This window comes from Furipterus horrens, unplaced genomic scaffold, assembly GCF_987537825.1.
Source record: "Furipterus horrens unplaced genomic scaffold, mFurHor1.1.pri manual_scaffold_1, whole genome shotgun sequence".
In the NCBI taxonomy this organism is placed as follows: Eukaryota; Metazoa; Chordata; class Mammalia; order Chiroptera; family Furipteridae; genus Furipterus; species Furipterus horrens.
Window position 1 is genome coordinate 188,640,274 of NW_028327171.1, and position 23,429 is coordinate 188,663,702.

Below are 23,429 nucleotides of genomic sequence, written 5' to 3' on the forward strand. Positions count from 1 at the left end.
AATTATTTTAAAACTCTGAACTTAGCAGTTTTTCCCATATCTTATATTATTGGGACTATATAATTCTTATGGATATTTGAGATGACATTTGATTAAATTTTAATGGCTTTGCCTTGCTGATGGTCACAATTTATGGGGTCATTTTAATGATACATCCCCTTCAGTCAGAAATGCCCTCTCATAGACTTATTTGACATTCATTAATTTTCATACTGTTCACTGATACAATAAAAGAGTCAAAATTACAAACACAATCCATAACAAGATTCAGTAAGAGTACATTTTATTCTCTTTCTTTAGAGTATTTTAGGTTAACTTTTTTCTTTTTGTGCAACATTATAGAATGTGGCCTTTCATAAATTTTATGTATTTCAATCAACCAGAATTAATATTCTTTTGATGCTCACATTGTAGCAATATGGCTAGTAGAAGCCCCTTTCAGGTGGGCACCTGTGCCCTTTTAAGATGGCCCCGTGATTCTGTAAAAATCTTCTGCTCTCCTGCACTAGTTGTTCTAGGCTCACAGTGTCCCTGCTCCAGATTTGAAATTAGCTGTTTCTTCAGATTAAGTTCAGGTTTCAGTAGGAAAAAAAAGGGGGAAAAAAGCACCAGAGATAATAATTAATAACTTAGGCACTAAGATGTACTATGGTAAATCATTGCTTTTGGGTCATTATCAATAGACCAAACACAGGAAATAGATGCATATTGATGTTTATTACTCAATTCTAACAAAATATTTATATACTTTTTAAATTATAAAATTATACTTCTGTTCTTCTGTCTATGGAAATCTTATTTCTTGAGAAAATAAACAAAAATACTTATCTAACAATCTTTTTGTTTCAAAATAACAATGTCAATAATACAAACAATAACACTCCCAAATGAAGTTCAATGTTTACTATGTAGTCCTTTCTGTTCTTAAAATCCACCTCACTAGACAGTGGCATACCAAGGTGGGGGTGGGGCACCTGCCCTGTGGGAGGGACATCTTATTATTAATATTGTTAGAACGGCGGGTACAAAGTCATTATAAAAAGCAGTGTGGTGATTGCTGGGGTGTGGGGTGTAAGGGGGTTAAGTGGTAATGGAAAAAATACAATAAAAATATTTTTTAAAAAGCAGATTGACTTTTAGTCACTCTCTTTATTGTTTTTAAATTTTTATAGACAATGCACCCCTGATCTGAATCCAAGTTATCTCACTTCCAGAGTCACCATGCTTCACCCTCCATGTGTCACCATTACTAGGTGTGTATGTCACATTTCTTTATTCTTAAGTCATTCACACATTCTCATTCAGTTTTGCCATCTGAGATTCCCTGGTTAGTTCTTTCAATAGTTTCAGTTAATTTTCAGTTTAAAGACATCGGCCTTTGTATAGCTGACAGTTTGAAGTTCTTAGAAGGTGATTACTTGAAGCTTCTAGTTAGTCTTGGTGGCAGAACTCACCTCCTAGAAGAGCGTGAAGTCCTCACTCCCGTTCCACCTTGAGAAGACAGGAAAACGCCAGCAGCTCAGTATCCAAAATTTTGTGCATGAGTTTCATTTCACCACCATCTGGTTGCTCTACAATGAGATAATGTATATTTATAAGTGCAAGATTTATATATTTCAGATCTGGCTGGCACACACAAAAAGGAAAATCTGCTAACTTTTGCTGAGGGTATAATTTGAAGTTTCCACTTCTTTCTTTCTGCTTTAGTTTTCTACTTATTCCTTAGCCCAGAGACTATATTTTTACCCTGAAGTTGTGGGGTTATTTTTACTTTAAACCTAGTGGGTCAGATGAAAGAATTACTAATTTAAATATAGTTTGTAGTCTTAAATATGCATTACTGGCTAGAAACACTTTATTTTGCTGACTAGGAACACTTTAATACCTGCTAGAAAAATAACCAAAGCAAAGCTTTTTCCATTTTATAATGTTACCAATTGGAACTTCAAGATTTCAACTGAGTATTTTTCTAACAGTTTCATTAATGAGACCCTAAAATCTAAAGATACCCTTTTTAATTCAATAGATGTATGTTTGTATCAAACTCAGAACTCTGAAATCTTTTTGGAGAGTCGCTTCCCATAAGATGTACTTGAATTTCAATGTATTTCAAGCTTTCTTCTGGGGGAGAGGATTCCTTTTGATGCAAACCGTTCTTCCACTTCTGTCCTTTTGTAATTAGACTTGTTCTGAGGAAAGAGTTAACTCTAATTTGATTTATTTCTAATTATTTTAAATTTAAGGTTTAGCTGGTAGACTTATAAATTCACTAATAGTAAAGTCTTTTTTTTTTTCTGGAGAGATATCATAAATTTTCTAAGTTTATTCTTGATGGGGTACACCCTCTCAAGGATCAAAAACCTGTGATAATGCCCTGAGAATAAGATTCTCTGTGAGCTGGTTTCTGCTATTTTATGCAGGCTTTTTACAGGTATCAAAACAAGCCTCTCCTTGGTGTTCCTTTCTCTTCCTTTTCTTTTCTTTCCCTTCCCTCCCTTTTTCTTTCCTTACCTTTCCCCCCTCTGACTCCCATTCCTCTCTCCTTCCTTTCATCTGTCATTCCTTCCTCTTCTTTTCCCCTTTGAGTCCTTAATGCAATTTCAACCTCTGCTGAACTCCGATGAAGACAATTAAGAATATGTCCTTTTACAGATGGCCAATAGGCATATGAAGAGATGCTCCATGTCACTAATCATCAGATAAATGCAGATTAAAACCACAATGAGATATCACCTCACATCTATCAGAATGGCTATCATTAATAAATCAACAAACAACAGAGTATTGGGGATGATGTGGAGAAAAGGGGACCCTAGTTCACTGTTGATGGAAATGTATATCCCTGCAGCCACTATAGAGAACAGTGTGGAGGCTCCTCAAAAAATTAAAAATGGAACTGCCTTACGACCAGTGATTCCATATCTGGGAATATATACAAAGAAACCCAAAACACTGATTCAAAAGAACATATGCTCCCCTATGTTCATTGCAGTGTTATTTACAATTGCCAAGAAAAGGAAGCAGCCCAGGTGGCCATTAATAGATGAGTGAATAAAAAAGTGATGGTACATGTATGCAATAGGATGGAACATGTCCATAAAGAACAACATTTTACCATTTGAGACAGGATGAGTGGATCTAGAAAGTATCATGTTAAGTGAATTAAGTCAAAGGAAGACAAATCCATATGATTTTACTTATATGTGAAATCTAAAGAACAAAATGAACAAACAAACAGAATTAAAATATTCATACATATAGAAAATAGAGTGATGGTAGACAGAGAGGAGGGAGTTTGGGGACTTGGTGAAAAATGTGAAGAGATTAAGAAGTACAAATTGGTAGTTACAAAGTAGTCATGGGGATATAAAGTACATCATAGGTAATAGTAAAAAATTAAGTACTGTCCCCAATATTTCTGGTATCTACCTGGCACCACAGATAGTTAGTTAATCTATGATGCTGAGTGGGTACTGGAAATATTGAGGAGAATGTTTTGTAAAGTATATGATTTTCTAACCAGTATGTTGTACACCTGAAATGAATACAAAATGATATTGAATATAAACTGTAATTAAAACTGAAATTTAAAAAACAATGTCTTTTGTAAGTTTAAGCCCTCAGCAGACACAAACAACTTCAGGATTGAGGCTTTTTAACTTTTTTCTTGGAGGTTTGAAAACACCAAGAGCCATGAGAGCTCATTCTGGGCATTCTTGGTCTTACAGTTCTATATTTTAGAGTTTTGGGACTACAAAAGCCCAATAAGTTTTGACCCTTGAACTTAGGTGAGCCTATATATGATACATTCACTGAGGCTAAGGAAACCAAAAACCAACCTAAAAACAGAAACAGGATACATGATTTTTAAAATAGAATCATAAAAGAAAAATTTCAATGTAGGTCTTAGAGGTATAGAGAGAGTAGATGAACAGATAGGCAGGCTCAGTTTATTTCTCTGCCTAAAATGGCAATGTGTTTCTGAACTGAAATGAGTTCAGGATGAAGCCTATCCATAGCTGAAAGTGTGGAAAAGTACACAAGGCAGAGGAGAAAAGATAGCAATGGATGTTACCCGTGCATTTCGCACAAGAGGAAAATTTGTTATTAGGAATAGGGGTTGATACACACACACACACAGTCACCTCTCTGCAAAGAATAAAATTGCAAATATAAACTAAACTTTTCAGAATATTATTGGATTAAAATCTCCCCACAATACTCTCCATTACCCATTTTCAGAGAGTTTGAGAGAAAAAAGATAAAATCCATGAGGCCTTTCACTTTTTCGTTCAAGATTGGTAAAACATATCCAAGGGGTTGCAAATGCATTGAGAGAAGCCAGGTGGCAAAGAAGTCCCAGAGGAAATTATGAAAGGAAAATGATGGTAGAAGCAGAAAGTGGAGAGTTTCTTGATGATTTAGACCCCAAACCAAGCCAAGGACTTTGTCATCCCAGTACACTGGGGAGAAGGGCTGCTTGTATGTTAGAGAACAGGGACTCTAAAATTAGTGAACATGGGGCCTCAGCAGTTCTGCTATAGGGCCTCTTACTGAACATTACCCATGCTAGAAGTAGAAGTATTTTATTTTGTACCTTTAGAATTCACCCACATTGCCAAATGGCAGACATCCACACCAAGGACAAATATAGAAAGAATTGGAGTCAGTAGTCTGCTCAGGTATTCAGTAAGCAGACAACATAATTTCTGCCTTTAGGAAAATGACTCTCTACAGAGATGTGGCATCTAGGAACTAACTACTCCAGCTCTTCAGAAATTCACCTTCAGCAACCCCAGTGGGAGAAAGCAGTTCTGCAGAAATGCCAATACACATGTTTAGGTTGGGAGCTGATGTCCAGGAAGGTCTGTGGGTGAAGCAGATGAATGGCATGAACAAATATAAGAAAACCTGCCAGACTCCATCACATATCAAGTGGGAACCAAGGACAGTGACTAGATTCTATTAATTTGCCATGAGGAATCTAAAGTTGCTATAGAACTCTGGCCTTTTGATGACAGCTTCAGTTGGTACAGTCTAGGATATTGTACACATGCAGACTTTTTGGTGACCTGACTTTCTGCTAGAATAATTATGACTAATGTAAATATTTAGTATTTTTACAAGCATTTTATAAAATGGTTTTTGGCTTTAACATGGTAGTCTATCATATGGATATAAAAAATTTCATTTAAACGTCCAGATTAGGAAATTTAAGGTTGTTTCTATTTTTTTTTCAAATTTAAATAATGCCACCACAAATCCATTTATAGATGTATCTTTGTAGATGTACCTTTGTGTAAATCCCCAATAATTTTCCAATTTGAATTTTTAGAGTATTTTTTTATTATATCAAGTTTCTATAGATTACAAATCATAATCTTAATGTCGATTTTTCCTTTTTTTATTTGCTACATTTAAAACATCACTTTTTCTTTAGTGAGCAATATATTTTTCAAAAGAATACAAAGTAAAATGGAAAATAACGCAAAAAATTTTACTGAATCAATGCTCAGTTGCATTATTTAATTCATAATATATCTATGATACTAAAATCTATTTTTACATTAGCATTTGACACTGATAATTAAAATAATTTTAACAAACTTAAGAAGAGTTTTTTCCCCTCTGAAGACCCTTCTCATTTTCACTTATCAAAAGATGTCACTCCTTCAAGATAGGTGAATATCAAATTCAAACCCCAACTGCTCTAATCACATTAACAAAGAGAATTTCTGGTAATCTCATTGTTATTGTGACAATGTCCAGATATTTCAATACATTTATATTCTTATTCACTGTTACAGAGGCAAACTTATCTTCTATATGAATTGGTAGTCATACCACAATATGAATGTAACTTTTCTACAAAAAGAAGACTTTTTTTCTAAAGCATTTTGGAAGTAAATTAAATATTAAAATTCATGCCCAGATTGTTTTTCTCATAAAGCTGTCAACTTTTCCTTACCTTAAAAGTAGATTATGTGAGACTAGAAAAATAAGATCTAGATACAGAAGCAACCAGCCAAGAATTCTGAACTGGAAGAACACTTTTCTATATGGCTATAAATTGCCTAGCTGATAGACTATTCTACTATATACTGGGCTCTTAAAATATATTAATTAGTTATCTTAAAAACTTTGTGAGAGAGGTTATTATTATTATAGATGAAGAAACCAGGGCTTAGAAATCTTTGGAGCTTTGTCCAATATCACATAGCAAGTTGTAGACATCTGTAGGACTATAGAACTGATCCATGTCCAGCCGTGCCCATTGCTTTCCCACAGAAAACTTCTGTGAATTCAGAAAAACTGGCTTATTGGAGTAGACCTGCCTGATACCATCATATGGCTCAAGCTCTTGTTAGTGAATGGCCTAGGGGCTGCCTGGGAGAGTAAGTGTGATTATTTGTACACAGTTCATATAGTCCCAAAATAATAATAACATCAATTAACTCAGAAGCTGTTGAACATGTATACATCTAATATTCTCTCAATTTGCTTTCTGTGTAGAAGAAAATTATGTTTATATTATATTAAAAGACTGTCTTGAATTACATGGCAAAAGGGAAGACCCCCTTTTGGAATTTAAACTAAGACTTGTTTGACTTCTGGCCAAGATGGAGGCTTAGACGGATACATTCCAACTCCCTCCACAACTAAGAAGGACCACAACTACCACAAAACTAGAAATAATCAGAAGTTCCAGAAAATAAATCTACATGGAAGTCCAATGTATGAAGTTATAAATAAGTGGTGCTCATCCGGATGGGTAGGAGGGGCGAAACCGGGGCAGAGAGGTCAAGTTGTGCTGTCGGTGGCAGCAGCGGTGACAGCAGCAGGACTGTGAGAAATGCCAGGGGAGCAGTCCCTGCTGCAGTTGAGACCCATCAGCTCGTGACTCTAATGCTGGGGAAGGCAGACCCCATTGCCTCAGACTGTGAAGCCCCGAGGGTGTGGGGACGGAGGAAGAGGCTCTTGATCTCTCAGTGAAGAGTAATGGCAGGAATCCATCTTGGACCCCCGCCCCCACACAAAGCGCCACAGTGTGGTGAGAAGGGTCACCAGGTTGTGACGAGTGCTCAGGGCTCTACACCCAATAGCATAGGAAGAGTGACAGCCCTACCCAAGAAGGAAAGATAAATGAAAATGGTCAGGATGGCAGGAATAATGATTGAAATACCAATCATGCAGCTAACCAAAAAGCAAATATGGGAATTAACCAATGAACAAATAGAAAATCTTTTTGAGGCTCAGTTCAAAGCTATAGTCATAAGGCAGCTTACAGAATTAATGAAAGATATGGAACAAGATGGGGAAGGAATGAGGCTAGTCATGCTGAAATGAACGAAAACATACGAGACAAATGGTGAGGAAATGAAAACCAGAGATCAAATCAACAAATCAGAACACAGGGAAGGAACAAACAGTCAACCAGTGCAGAAAGAGGAAACGAAAAGTGAGGAATATGAGGAGAGGCTCAGAACCCTCTGGAACAGCTATAAGTGAATGAACATGAGAATTATAGGGTTGACAGAAGTTGAAGAAGAACTAGAAATTGAAAAATTAGGTGAAAAAAATAATGAAGCGGAATTTCCCTAACTTGGGGAAGGAAATAGACTTACAGGTCCAGGAAGCACAGACAGTTCAAAAAAAACTGCACCCAGGGAGAACCACTCCAAGACACATTGTAATCAGAATGTCAAAAATTAAAGATAAAGAGAGAATCTTAAAAACAGCAAGAGAAAAGAAGAGAATTATGTACAAAGGGGTCCCAATTAGACTATCAGTGGATTTCTCAAAGGAGAATTTACAGGCAAGAAATATTCAAAGTAATGAAAAGCAAAAACCTACAACCATGATTACTCTATCCAGTGAAGCTGTCATTCAGAATAGAAGGGCAGAGAAAGTGCTTCCAGGACAAGATAAAACTAAAGGAGTTCATCAGATCCAAACCACTGTTATATGAGATGTTAAAGGGACCTGTTTAGGAGGAAGAGGATCAAAACTATGAACATTAAAATGAAAACTGTATCACAACAACCAATAACAGAAGCTAGGGAACTGAAACAAAGGCAAACTAAGTAGGCAATGAGAGTAGAAAAAGAATTATAGGTATGGGGAACATGATGTGGGGAGGTCAGTGGGGAGGGGGAAGGGGGGAAAGGGAAGGAGGTGGTACAGGAATTAAGAAGCATAGTAGGAGGGAGTGGAATAGACAGGAAGATGTCGAGAAGAACTATATGCACAACCAATGGGTATGGACTAAAAGTGGGGGACAACTGGAGGGAGGGGGGTCACTGGGTGGAGGGGAGCAGAGGGAAAAGAAATTGGGACAACTGTAACAGCATAATCAATAAAACACTAAAAAAAAACAAAACTAAGACTTGTTTATGGGAGATGGTGGTGCCCCACAGTCTGTTTCTGAGTTTGACAACAGCCCTCTGCTCTGTGCTTCTCTAAGTACCAGGCTTTCCATGCTTTCTTGACTTCATTAATTCTGTCTTCCTATCTCCGTACATCTGTGGCCAAACATCTCTTCCAAAGAATCAATTTTTTCATTTAGAAATTCATGTTTATTAACTTCTTCCCCAAAAGGTGGTCCAGCATCATCCTTATCCTAAGTGAACCTGCTCAAAAAGATCCCGATTCATTAAACTCAGCACAACAGGTAAGGATCTGGGAGCAGAAGCATGAGCTGTTTATTAGAGAGAAATGTGAATATATCAAGTTAAAGATTTACCATATTATTGAATTAATAAAATTAGTAAACATTACTATATTACTTAATTGATACAGCAATTACTTAATCATTTAATTAGCCAAGGTCTGTTATATCTTTCACATGCTTAATTCTAACAAGTTTGCCTGACATTTTACCTTACTAAAGAGATCTGTCTCAAGGAAACAAAATTATGTGGGAAACAACTTAGAAAGCACATGCTACTAATAATATCATCTGAATTATATTCTAGATGTGACAGACCTGACATTTGCTGACAGATACAAATTGACTTAATTAAGTATTAATAGTAATAAATTGAGGCAGGGTTTAAATATGTGGTCTAATGTGACTTTCCTATCAATAAAAATCTGTGATCTTGCTACACTCAGAGAAGATAAATATCTATTGCTTAGGATAGGGTAGTAACTACTCCATAATGAGTCTTTCCTGTCATCTGAGAGCAGTAACTTCAAACCTGTGTGATGGTCATTTACATAGTGCAGTGATGTGTCCACACATTAGCATCGGACTATTCATTTTAAGAGTACAGAGCATATGCACAGAGCTTATAAAGAAAGGGAGGACTTTTTAATTCTGATGAAACAATATTGAACACTCGAGTGTGTGTCCATATTCTATTGCACAATGCAGAGTATAAATGTTCTAGATGCCAGTGATCTTGCAGGTGAATCCAGCCTGTAGACATGGCATACCATGTTTGGCCCATAGGGTTTTAAAAATAGGGACACTTCATGCAAAAAAACCCAAAGAACTGGCTTTCTAATTTTATTTTGGAAAATTAGACAACAGTGGACATTCCCACACAGCAAGGATTGGTTTGATCTGAGCAGAAGCTGTCCCTTTTGAGTGCAATATGCACACTCAGGTTTGCCATGGTCTCTATTCTAGCTTGCTCCATTCATTTGTATGACCTGCCTGGCCCCTGTAGTTATTTGAGGGGTTTTTGTTTTTTTGTTTTTTTGTTTTTTTGTAGCCTGGCTGAGATGCATCCCCAGATGCATCTTTATTGAAATTTATAGGCATTTTAACCCACATATTAATTACAATGCCTTCTACCTGAATTGAAATATTGCAATATCAATGCATCTAACAAAACAATTTATACACAAAGAATATTTTATTCTCTCATTTTGGAAACTCAGTTTTAGACACTTCAAGCAGCCTCAGATTGTAAAGCAGAAAGGAGAGAAGGGTACTGAAGAATAAAATACTCAAAGCATGTTTCATGAATTAGGGAGTTTAATGTGAGAATTTAAAGGTGGATTTAAAGGGACTTGGGATAGTCAGAAGAGGGAAAGAAAGGTCCTTAGTAAGTGAAAATAAGATGAGTGGGGCATCCAGGCATGAGTGATCATGGTAGCCTGGACTCAAAGATTTGGGTAGACAAATAAAATTAACATTCCACATAAAGAGATTAAGAAGTATCTGTGTTTAGTTTAATTTGGTCCAAAATGAGAATCCAGTCCAGGAATTTTAGGAGGGAATTAATATGATACAATGGAAGTGGTATTTATAGATGATAATGGGTAGAGGAATATGTCGGAAGAGACTGGATTCAGAGAGACCAGGTGGGCAGTGGCACAATTATTTGGAGTGAAATAAGGAGGACCTCCTTCGTGGAGGTTGTAGCGATGGGAAAGATTATAGATGAGACATTTCGGATAACAAGACAATTAGCCTTGAAGAACATATAATTTCTCATAATTGACAAGTTCATAGATCAGTGGTTATCTTGACTTAAAAATACAGTAGTCCCTCTCTATATCAGAGTTCACTTATTGCGGCCTCACTGTATCACAGGATTTTTAAAAATATTATAATTATACCGGATTTTTCGCTATATCACAAGATTTTGTGGTACTGTATACGTAGGTTGTTAAAGTTACGTATGATTAAGAGTGTAGAATATGTTTAAGAACATAAGTAGTGTTTATAAAAGTGTGGAAAAGGTTAATAAGAGACTGGGAATGGTTTATAAGCGTGTGGGAAGGGTTTATAAAGCCTTAAAATATATATAAATACTAAAATAAATGTAAGGTTCCTACTTCGTGGATTTTCACCTATTGCAGGGGGGTCTAGAACGTAATATCCAAGATAAGTGAGGGAATGCTGTACTAGGTATATTTGTTTCATAAATTAATGAGCATTTAATCTATGTTGTGATGAAATATATTTTTATTTCTTTTCATTTTATGAACCTTCATATCATTGAAGCTACTTCTTAGACCAGTTCATCCTCCATGCCCTTTTCACCATGTCATTCTCCAATATCAAGAATTATCTGTCTTGTATCCGGGACCCTTAGTAACCCATTTATATTGCAGTGGGTGAAATTTTAAAACTATATTTTCTCTCTAAGATAACAAGTATTAAGGTAAGGTTCAGAAAAATAAAATTTTAGATATTTTGAGTTATGAAGGACCTTAGTGATTAATCTAACCCTTTTACTTTCTAACCTGTTGGTCAGGAAACTGAGGTCCAGTAGATGCAAATGGTGGAATGAACCAATAAAAATGGCTCTTTTTGAAAAATGCTAAAGCTTCTTCCATCCACTTTCAGGAGTTTGGGTAAATTCTCTCCTATGCAAGACCTGCTCTGATTCTCTGCAAGCTCATACATGTACCAGTCAGTCAACCAAGACTTTCTGAGAATTAGTACCTTTCATACTGCATTCATTGGAAGACAAAAATAATCCATCTTCAGAATAATAATGGAGGACATGCTTATGAAACAAAGAGGTTGTTGGGTGACAAGATCATAAAGCCTTTCATAATGTTAGAAAAAAAAGCTTCATAAGCCAATACCTCTAAGCGAGTCTCAGATTAATCAGTATGGTATGATACAAGGTCTGATTCAAGGACCTGCTCCATTTGTAGCCTGGCTGAGATGCATGCATCTTCATTAAAATTTATCTTCATAGAAATTTATAGGCATTTTAACCCACATATTAATTAAAATGACTTCTTCCTGAATTGAAACATTGCAGTATCAACACATCTAATAAAACAATGTATACACAAAGAGGATTTTATTCTCTCATTTTAGAAGTTCCACCTCTAAATTTTAATGCCTTGATTGGATGTTGGCCAGCATTTTGTTTGTTTTTCAGTCCCCAATGCCCTCAGTACCTGGCACACAGTAGGTACTAAATAAGCAGACTTTAAATGCATTTGATCAATTACTGAACTTTTAAAGAAAGGTTTACTTTCATATCTAAAACACTGATCCAGCCAATATATATGTTGGAATTAAGAAAAATAAAAACATTTTGCAAAACCAATACATCACACTAACACCCTCTTGAGATTTATCCTGTAGCATAGAGACTTTCAAGTTGTGGAGAATAAAGTAAAATAAGTCAATGTAGCCTTTAGAAAAATGTGACCAACTGACTCAGTGTATCAGAAAATCCTAATAATGTTAATCAATCACTTATGATAAATTCAAACAATATTTACTTCTGGCAGGTAACTTTGTGCCAAGAATTTATCCCACATTCTCTTTTATTTATGATAAGACAGAAGTGACATTACACTTTGTCATGAAAGAATGCTTTAAGTGATCCTTTAAAAAATATATACACTGTTCTTGAAACAACTCCTTCCTGATTTATGATTATAGATGCCACTGTGCACATGCTGTGGTCGCTGGTATAAAAAGGAATGTGGTCAGCCACCATGTGAGTAAGGATTGATGAATTTCCCATTAGCTTAGAAGTCTTAATATCTTACCCATTCCCAGTTTTTCCTAAGCAAACACCATTTTTTTCATCTTTTAAGATATTAGTACTGATGTGCAAATGAAATAAAATTGAGATGCCTCAAGATCTATGATTTTAACATACTTTAATTATATGTGCTATACTAGGAGACTATAACCCTGGCTGGTTTGGCTCAGTGGATTGAGCATTGGCCTGCGAGCTAAGTGTCGCTGGTTCGATCTTCCAGTCAGGGCACATCAGAGAAGGAAAACTCTGACTCCATAAAACCTCCGCTGCCTTGCGGCATACCTCTTCAGGGGAAAGGCTAAGGGAGTAAACCCCGACAGAAAATACGGAGCCGGAGTCCCTAAGGCGGTTTGACGTTGTAGTCAACACCGGCAACTCCTGCGGCGCACCTGAAGCCAAGCTGTATTGACTCCGTCTTTCCCTTGGATCCTTCAGCTGCGAAGAGAGGGGTGTCTGCTGCATGGGCAACAGCAGACCCTCCATATCACCCTGCCCAGGCTCTGTAGCTTCAGCTTCACTGGAGAGGACACTACAGCGTCATCGTAAGATGTCGATTCAACACGGGAGGAGACAGATACCGTGTCACTCCCGAGTCGGACTGCACAACCATTCTCGGCGGTGCAGATAGACTCTTAAGAAGCTACACCATCGTCTCTCGAGACGGACGGCTGCCGACCGACTAGGAGACTACTGTTCTGTAGTAACTTTTAAGGAATTGTACTTTCTGTCTGGCATTATTTTCTAGCATTTAAAGTCACATACTTTTAGGCTGAGAATATTTTGACTTTATAGGATATGTGGGCCTTGCACTACTCATGCACTAGTGATTTGATTTCCATTAGAGTATACTCTGTGTGTGTACTCTCCCACCCTGCGCATGCACACATTTTTACTCATGCATATTTATAACTTTGAGAGTTATTTCATTGGAGATAATCATTATTCTTTTGTTTTTGACATAGAAGATTATTGCCTATAATATGCACAAGACCAAAAGGAGAAAGAAAAGAGGAAGTGGATCTCTGTAATTTCAGGATGCTTCTGGATTTATACTAATTCAAACCACAGTGAGTACGAATGTTTCCAAAGTGGTCAGTGTTCCTCAACTTCTAATGCAATGATAGACTCTGCCCCCACAAAAGCTGATTTCCTCTATTATAAGTTAGATGAAGATTGGGAGAAAACAATGCAAATATTTAATACTTTTCAGCCTGCACCTTATATAAGACCAGATATTGGCTTGGAAGTTTTGGTTTTCAAATTAATTCAATTTTGCTGAGATAGGTCCCATTGTTTTGTATAATATTGGCTTGGAAGTTTTGGTTTTCAAATTAATTCAACTTTGCTGAGATAGGTCCCATTGTTTTGTATACTCATCAGCTTCCAGTTTTCCTGTCATAGTACATGTTCCACCCTCTGGCAATGACTGGTCCTCACGCCACCGTGGGTGCTCTGAGAGTCAAGATCCTGTCATAATCTGATGCTTTGGTTAATACTTGACACACAGATGGTGAAATTATGTTTCTTTTATTAGCTGTGACCTTGGACAACTCAGTAATCACTCTAGAAAGAGATTTTCTTATCTGTAAAATAAGAGAATTGAGCTAGAAAGCTAACTGCAAACTGTTCTTCTGGAAAATGGGAGAAGAAGAGAGAGATGAATAAGTAGCATGGCTCTGGCTTTCTGCTCTCACTGTGGAAGACCCCCCTTGGTTTGTTTTGCAAGTTAAGTTTTTGGATAATGAAAGAATACCAAAATTAATACAAATCTGGAAATCTCTGAGTTAGATGATCATCAAGCCTCTTTTTAGTATTAACTTATTTCCATGATATTATTTTAGAGAATCTTTGTGATCTATAGATTCCATAGTAGTACAGAAAAATAGAAGCACTCGGGAGGTGAGATTATACCAGGTTTTAATTAATTTTTCTGTATTTTCTATGGGATGCATACACTGTAATTATTATTCAAAAATGAGTTTTCTTTAGAAAAAACTAAAACAAATATATATAATGTAACAGTTAAGAAAAACCTATGGGTTTTAAAGAAACTTTTTAATTGAAATATATATATGCATCGCATCATATATATTGACTATATATGTTTATGGGAGACAGGCAGAGACAGAAAAGTACACAATTATGAATTGATTTTTTTCAAACCATGGCATTTTAAAAACATTTTATATGCATTAGAACATGAATTACAATATTTCATGTAACCAAATCACACGCAATTTATATTTGTTTCAAGTGCTTTCATTCTGAAAAATTATTTCAGCAGATATAGTTTATACTTGTCGAGTATATACATTAAACACTAAGATGTTTAACACCAATTTATTTTTAGTAGTTGGTCCTTAGAAAACTGAATATAAGAAAAATTACCATTGCTATTAATTAGAAAATAAGAAATATTACATATAGTTATTTTTAAAAAGACCTCTGTAACTTAAAACCAAGAAAATTCTTTCTACAGTCCACTCTTCTAACTTTTCAAAAAACAATATATAATATATTCTTATAATATACTCAAATGCAACCTAATATTTTAAAAATTGCCTCTGATAAGCCATTTTCTCAAATCATTCTGGCTTTTAAAGTAATCACTATTCAAGCTCCGATGAGCAGTAGAGCCAAAAACCATTGTTTTAGTTTTTGCTGCTTTTAAAACCAGTTTGTTTTCCTGGAACCAGTCTGCCAAAGTCTTTTTGCAGTTCAGTAGCTAAGTGAGAAACAGATTTGCCATTAAAATGCACAGTCGTGCCATCTGCATAAAGATGTATAGAGCAGTAATGACATATCCATGTTAAATCATTAATAAAAAGAGAAAAGAGGAACGGGCCCATGACTGACACTGTAGCTTAATAACTGGAAGGAGAAAGAGGGGAAGAGACAGCCCTGTGAACAGTAACAGATTGATGTCTGTCGGAGCCATTTCTTATCTTTTGACAGCGTTTGGGCCGGAGCCCATGCTCTCTACCTTCTGTAGGCAGAGCCTGTGGTTCACTAGGCCAAAGCAGTTTGAGAAATTAATAAAAAAAAAAAACACAAAAAACAACACTTAATTCAGAATTCCCCTTCAAGACATGCATTCGTTAATATTAGGTTGTCATGGAGTGACATATGAAGCCTTGGCAAATTCCTTAAAGGCTTTTCATATGTGGAGCTCACGCATTTTCCTCTTCAGCGTCTTTGAGCCTTCTAAATACTTATTATCAGAATTAACCTCTGATACAGGCTTTACTGCATGATTTCTAATTTTATTTTATGTAGAGGAGATAGAGCTTCTGAAGATGCTAACATGAGTCATGAATTAAATAATTGGTACTGAATATAAATTTCAAATTTAGGAAAATTCTTTGTGAAGAAAAGATGGGATAAGTAAATAAATTCTACTAGGACAGTTATATCTCTGATCCTCATTTTTTTTGGTGCCAAAGTCAGTGAATAATATTTACTTTGATATAAAGTGTGATGTTACAAAAGAAATTATAGGTATGATGCCCCTGGCCCTTAGGAACAATTTAAAAGGCACTCTTAAAACCCATAAGAAACATAGATAATCCAGGCATGAAAATACTCAAAGGAGTTCACAACTAATTTTGTCCAGTCACAATATATGTAAATCTATTGAAGTTTGAATTGATGGGAGTAAACAGATTCAAGTGGAAAGATTCAAGTGGGAAGATTTTTAAAAAGACATAAAGTTGGGAAAATGCTGGTCTTATTTTGATAACCTAAACCCATCTCATCCTGTGGCTATCAGTCATAGGTTGTGTAGATCATGATTTTGTAGTTCAACATTCAGTGAGATGTGAAGCTGGACAAAATGTCCTTTGTCCTGTATCTGCAAACATTTCCTCTGTGATATAAATATATACATGGTATGAGGACGACCTCAGCTTTGTGGGTCAAAGGACTAAGTGCTAGTCTCCCTTGTACATTAACTAGTTGAGCAATAATAAGCAAGTCAGCCTCACTGCACTGAGTTCCCTCCTGTAAATTGAGATCCCTTTCAGTCCCTCCATTCTAGAATTTTATTATGTTAATGACCATCTTAGAGTTGTGAGGTGTCTGTACATTAAAATCTTTCCCTGACCCTCCGAAGAGCTTTATAAGTACCTGTTAGTGGGCTCCAATAATGTGCAAAGCACCAGTATCAGTAAGAGAAAATAACCAGTCTTTCCTTCCCCAACTGTTTACTCTGAGAGAACCCATTTATGTGCCAGGAGCTGTGCTTTGCATGGAAACACAGAGGGGAGCAAAGCAATACCAGTTGCTGTATCTGGAGCTTTTAGTTTAGTGGGAGACTATAAATAATTGAGGGAAGAAATAAATGTATAATTGCTAATTATATTAACTGATTTTGGAAAAGGTACCATGTGCTATGAATTGTTTACCATGATCTAGGATCTCAGGGAAGCCCTTAATGAGAATCGGTTTTTTTTTTAAACAGAGATATAATTAAAATATAACACTATATTATCAGATGTTCACCATAATAATTTGATATTTGTATATATTATAAAATGGTCCCTACAATAAATCTAGTTAACATTCATCACCACACATAATTTTTCCCTTGTGGTAAAAACTTTTAAAATCCAGTGTTTATAGTAGCTTTCAAATATGCAACACTGTGTTAGTAACTATCGCCACCACGCTTAACCATACATCCTCACGACTTATTGATTTTATACCTAACAGTTTGTGCCTTTCAACCCCTGCTTCATTCATCTTGCTACACCCTGTCCCTTGACTCTGGCAACCGTGTTCTGTGTATCTATGAGCTTGGTTTTTGTTTTTTTAGATTCCACTTCCACATGTAAGTGATATCATTATAGTATTCATCTTTCTCTGTGTGACTTGTTTCACTTAGCATGTTGTCAAGTTCTATTTGCAGAGTCACTAATGACAAGACTTCATTTTTTAAGGCTGAACAATATCCCAACAGAATAATATTTTGATAGACTATATATAAATATATACAACACATTTTCTTTATCTATTCATCTAGCAATTGACACCTAGGGAGTTTCCATATCTTGGCTATTATAAAAATGCTTGATAAACATGAGGGTGATTATATCTTATGAGTCAGTGTTCTCTTTTCCTTTGGATAAATACTCAAGAGTAGAATTGCTGGATTATATGGTAATTCTATTTTAAATGAGTTGAGGAACCTCCATACATTCCCACCAACAAAGCACGAATGTTTCTCCACATCCTCTCCAACACTTGTTATTACTTCTCTTTTTGATAATAGTCATTCTAACTGGTGTGTGGTGATATCTTATTGTGGCTTTGATTTGTATTTCTTTGATGACTAGTGATATTGAGAACCTTTTCATGGATCTCTTGGCCATCTGTATGTGTTCTTTGGGAAAATGTCTACTCAGGTCCTCTAACCATTTTTAAATTTGTTATTATTATTTTTTTGCTATTGAGTTGTATGTATGAGTCCTTTGAACTGAGATGTATACTATAGTGTATGTAGGATATATCGAGTATATTTGCATGTAGAGTATAAGTAAGATTTAATTGGGTATTTGGATATAGGGTGGAAAGAGAATTCCAAAGTGTGCAAGGCAAAGACAATGGTAAGTGCAAAGGCCCCATACATACTGGAGAAATTAAAAGAAGGCTTATATTACTCCCCAAGGAATAACAGGAACTGGAGAGTTAGGTAAGAGCCACCTCATGCAAGGGCTTACCAGCTAGACTATGAATGCCATTTTGATTAGTAGCCGAGAAAGTGTTCTAAGAAAAATTCCTAGCGATTTATAGAACACCATTCCACTTCTGTGATGGAAATAGTGTGCTTTCCTTTAGACATAATGTTGGATTCATTTCACATCAAGTAGGCTCTCTAATAAAGGAGCTACTTGCTCCAGCATATAGAATGCACAGAGAATTTTCTGATTACTATGAACACAGTAAATCTAATAGTGAAACATGAGAGTCTGAGACTCAATAATGTTTACCTGAAGTTGTCTTTTCCAGAAAAAAGTATATACAAATCAACAAAATTTGCTTCTCAGAACAATTTGAAATTATTGAGTTGCCCTTCCTTTATTATTTTATTTGATAGAGGATGAAGACCCCAGACACATTCCCTGAAATATCTGTAGGTTGTGTGTTCTGCAGCACTCTAGATCCTTGCTAGTCCAAGTGCGGTCTGCAGACCAAGGGCACCAGGAGAGCATGTTAGAAATGCAGGGTCTCAGGGCCCACCCCAGAGCCACCAAGTCTGCATTTTATCAAGCTCTTCAAGGTGATTTCAGTGCACATTAATGTTTAAGAAGAGTTGCTTTAGGTACTGGGAAAATAAATTCAAAATAATGTATAAACTGTAGCATTGAGAGTAAATTTAAAATTAGCTTTCTTGTAGCTAATTATCGTTTTAATGTAAAATGTCCTTAACACTTTCATAATTCAAGTCTAATTATTGTTATGGAAAATGTTTCACTAGGAAACAATTACTCTAGGCGTGATGCCAACAGTTTCAAGGTTTAAAATTTACTCAAAACACAGCAAAATATTTTGAGTGTAAACATATTTCCTTGTAGGGCAGGAATAGCCACGCTAAATATCAATTATCAATTACTGAAATTTCCTGTAAGAATTGCTCACAATGGTTAAAGGCAAGCAACAATTCCATGGTATGTTCTTTGTACTAAAATCATTGTTAAGTAATTGTTTAGCCCTTGAGACCTTTACAGTCAAAACCTAGAACTATTTACTGGATTCATGTTTGAAATTTCCAAGAGTATTTGGACTTATTTGGAGCTCAAGTTTATATAATAAAAACACATTCTTAACAATTTATTTAACTAAATTTGGAGCTTGAAGCTCTCAATGGATGTATGAATCATGGGAGCCTTGCCAGATGTTTTGGAGTGTGGGATTCAAAATGCATTAGCAGCATGGCATGTCATGAAGTTTGATGCAAAACATTTCTTCTCTCTTTCCAAAAAGCGTTGTTTAGTTTCTATTGTAAGGCATGAACTATGGTGACAGTTCATAGCTCTAGGGAAACATCTAAAATCCATAAGTAGTATCTCCCCAGACAGTGGAAATATGAGGCAATTATCTACACAATCAATGTCACATAAAAGTCTGCCCACTCAGCCATGTACCAAGTCCAAAATGCATAGTTACCTGTTAGGTTTATTTCACTATTTTATGCCTAAATTTCTGTAGATCTCTTTTTCCTTGTTCTATTCCCATCCCTTTCACCCTCAGCAGATGCCCTTCTTTAGTTTTTACAAAAAAAAATACAAAGAATTAGAAAAATATTCTGAAAAGTCCCATAATTTCACCAATAGAGTTGTCAGAATCTCTGTTTCTCTGTGGTATTACTGTACCACTTATACCTTCCTTTTCTTGTCTCTTTCCTATGAGTCTTTCCCCTCACTTTTTAAATCTGTCTCAGTATTTAGTAACACCAAATTTGATACAAGGAGTGGGTTTTCAATGAAGAAGATGAAGGTTGTACTCTCAAACATATAAAAACAAATTAAACCCACCCAATTATCTCCTTTTAACCCTGTTTTCCCTTGATGTCATTTGTCTTTATCTTTCCTTCTTCTCTTACAATCAGGTTTCCTGAAAGTGAAATTAACATTCTTCAATCTCTGCTTGCTCCTGAACCCATCCTTCCAGCTCAGTGGTTGGTGGCAACATCACCAATTACCAACTTCCTGCAAATTTAAGTTTTTCATTCCTCATTGCATTCAACCTCTCTTCCATGTAGCACAGCCTTTTACCTCCTTCTTGAAATTTTCTGCTTCCTCCTTCCTTGGATTCCCAGGTACCCTCTTCCCAATGCTTCCTCTAGAATTGGACTTCCTCTATTTTCCTTCCCACTCACAATCTCTAAGTCTGATTTTTTTTTTTTTTTTTTTACCTCCTATTGCTTTTCTCAGCACTTTCTTATGTCCTTACTGACTGACCATTTTTACTAACTGTGAGAAATAGAGTCATTTAAAATTAAAAAACAAAAAGTTCTTCTTCTAAAAGTGTCCCAAGGCCCCATTACTTATGAACAAAGCTTCTTCCTTTAGTTCAATGATCAAAAATGGTGATTATAAACATCAAAAATGCTTTGGTCAGTATAAGTCATGACAAAGTGGAAAAGTTGTAAAAATAAAAATCTATAATGATAAGACCCACTATTTACTAAGAGTATCTATGTTTTAGGCATAGTGTTAATTGATTTAAATGCATATTTTAATTTAATTCTAACAATAATCCTATGAGGTATTTTCATCAATACCCTCATTTATGGACAATAAGAATGGAGGTAATAACTAGCTGAAGGTCACAAAGAGAATAAGTGGTGGATCTAACATATGATCATAGATATGCATAATTTTTTATTTCATGCCCTTCACCAGATTCTATATGGCCTGTGATTTGTTAAGTTCAGAAAGTCACCATAATGTAGCATCACTAGCAGTACCACCCTTAGACCTAAGAAAGAAGAGCCCTCACCTGGGTACCACCCCAGACCCTGTTCTGACCCTTTGACATAGGGCAAGGAGTCTGCTTTTCAAAGGGGACATGCCACCCAAAACACTTGTCCTCTCCTCCAAGAGTGCTTGGAGTACCTGAGGCTGGAGTCTTTCAAGAGCATGCACAGGCCTCTTCACTGGGTCCGTTCTCCTGAGCAAAGGCCGTGGTGTCACAGTTCATACCTCTCGCTATGCCCAGGTGTTGCCAAGGCGCAAGGTGGAGTGTTAAGAAAAGTGTACCTGAGACTTCCTGATGTGGGGTAGAGCTGGAGCTGTCAAGAGAAGGGGGACAAATAGCAAACCAGGACTTGGTGGTAGGCTCCCTCTGCTCTGCCACATTCTAGCACAGAAATCTAAGAAGTCTAAGGATCCTAAAACCTGGCCTTTCAGGTAGCAGAAAAGTAAAAATTTCCAGGAGGACGGTAGATATTTTACTGTACAGTTGCTTAAACTTGATAGAAAACTCTCAAATATTTAGACACATGGTGTTTGGGCTTCGGTTTTCTGCCCTGCAATTATTATAAGTGGGCCTTGATGTTGAGGTTTTTTTTGTTTTTTTGTTTTTTTGCCATTTAAAGCTACAGGAGACTAAACATCACAGAGTGTTTTTCCTATCTATCACAATATTATGTATTTTAGAACAGTATTTGTTTAAGTTTAGTATGTACAAGAATCACCTGGAGCAATGATTTTCAAAGTTTAATATGCATAGGAATCACCTGGGGATCTTGTTAAAATGCAGGTACTGATTTGGCACGTTGCAACTTCCCAGGTGATGCAGATCCTGTCAGTCTTTGGACGACATTTTGAGCATCATGGACCCATAGTTCTTGTTTGAAATGCAAATTCTTGGGCATCACTCTCAGAAATTCTGACTAAGGAGATCTAAATGGGACCCAGATGGTAAGCAAAACAGGACTTTTTAAGAAGCAACCCAGGTGGTGCTTCCCAGGACTATGGGAATGTGGCCCGTAGTCCACATTTTAGAACAAATGCTTTAGAACATACTTCCCGAACTTTACTGCAGATATGTAGTACCAGCGATCTTATGAAAATACAGATTTGGAGTGAGTTAGAGGCTGCATTTCTGACAGGCTTCCCGGTGATGCTCCTGCTACAGACCAACCAACCACCCTGAGCTGCCAGACTTCAGGAGAGCATCTCAGGGTCTTCATTATTTGGCCATTTTGAATATAATTTATTTAATTGCAAAGTTAAGAGTGAGCAAGTGATTTGGAGTATGATGCCTATGGGCCATGTCTTTAAGCCTTTGCCTCACAAGTTCCATGTGAATAGCCTTCAGAGCCCAGTGTGACACCGAATTTGCTGGTGGCCTCTGTCCGGAGCTTCTGCTAAGGTTTGGAATCCCTGCTGTCAGTAACAACTGCACTAATACTGTTTGTCAGTATTTCCAAGAAGCGCCTGTGGGTGATCCATTGGTTTGAATAGATACTATGCATTGCAGACATTTGAAACAAAAAGGATATTTGACTTAACAGCTGAGGAAATGGAGTTCCCGTCTTAGAGCTCACAGGCGATGTCGAAAGGTTATTCATCTCATGAATTGAGGGTATACAGAGGTTAACCCAGATGCTGGGGTTTCTTTGGCTAACCCATTTTACAGCCTGAATCATGACCTGTGAGAGGGGGAGTGGACTATGCCTATTCACAGAGCTAGTTCTAGCATTTGTGATGAAATTAGTGACAGACAACATTCATTCATGGGACAGTTTATAAAGGTGAATTAAGGTGATTCAAGATGTTGTTAACAATGACCCTCTGCAGGGCCCAGAGATGAGGTTTGCTGAGGTTTGAGGCAGCCATGGACAGGCTGCATTCAACATGCTCCTAGGTAACAACAGAGGCAAAGTCATCCTTAACATTGAACTAACATCTTTAAAATTGATTAGATTAGGCTTATTATTTAAGACATCTATTACAAATTGTGTCACACCTTAATTGGTGCTGCAAATTTTAATATCTCCTTATATTTGCCTGCTTTTAAATACTGAGATGTACACAAAATATTTATTAAACATTAAAACAACAATAATACAAAGACAAAGGAATTGCATAAAAAGAACTTTATAATCAAATTCTTTACACTTGTAGAATAGTTTTCAAAAACAATAATCCACAAGGCAGTGAGGTCCACCTCTCTGTCTGTGAGAATATTAGTTGATTGATATGGCAGAATAATGAATCAATAAAGTGTACTTGATTCCTAAGGATATTACTTCAAAAAATTTGAAATGTCTTTATCATTCAATGACAAAAACATGACTGTCTTTAATTTATATCACAAACATTGTGCATATTTTAGTATTTGGAAACAAAAAATCGAGTCCTTCAAGGTTATCTACCTCAGGGTTATTAGCCTGTGGTCCCCAGGCCAGTAACATTGGCAAAGTTTGGGATTTTGTTAGAAATGCAAATT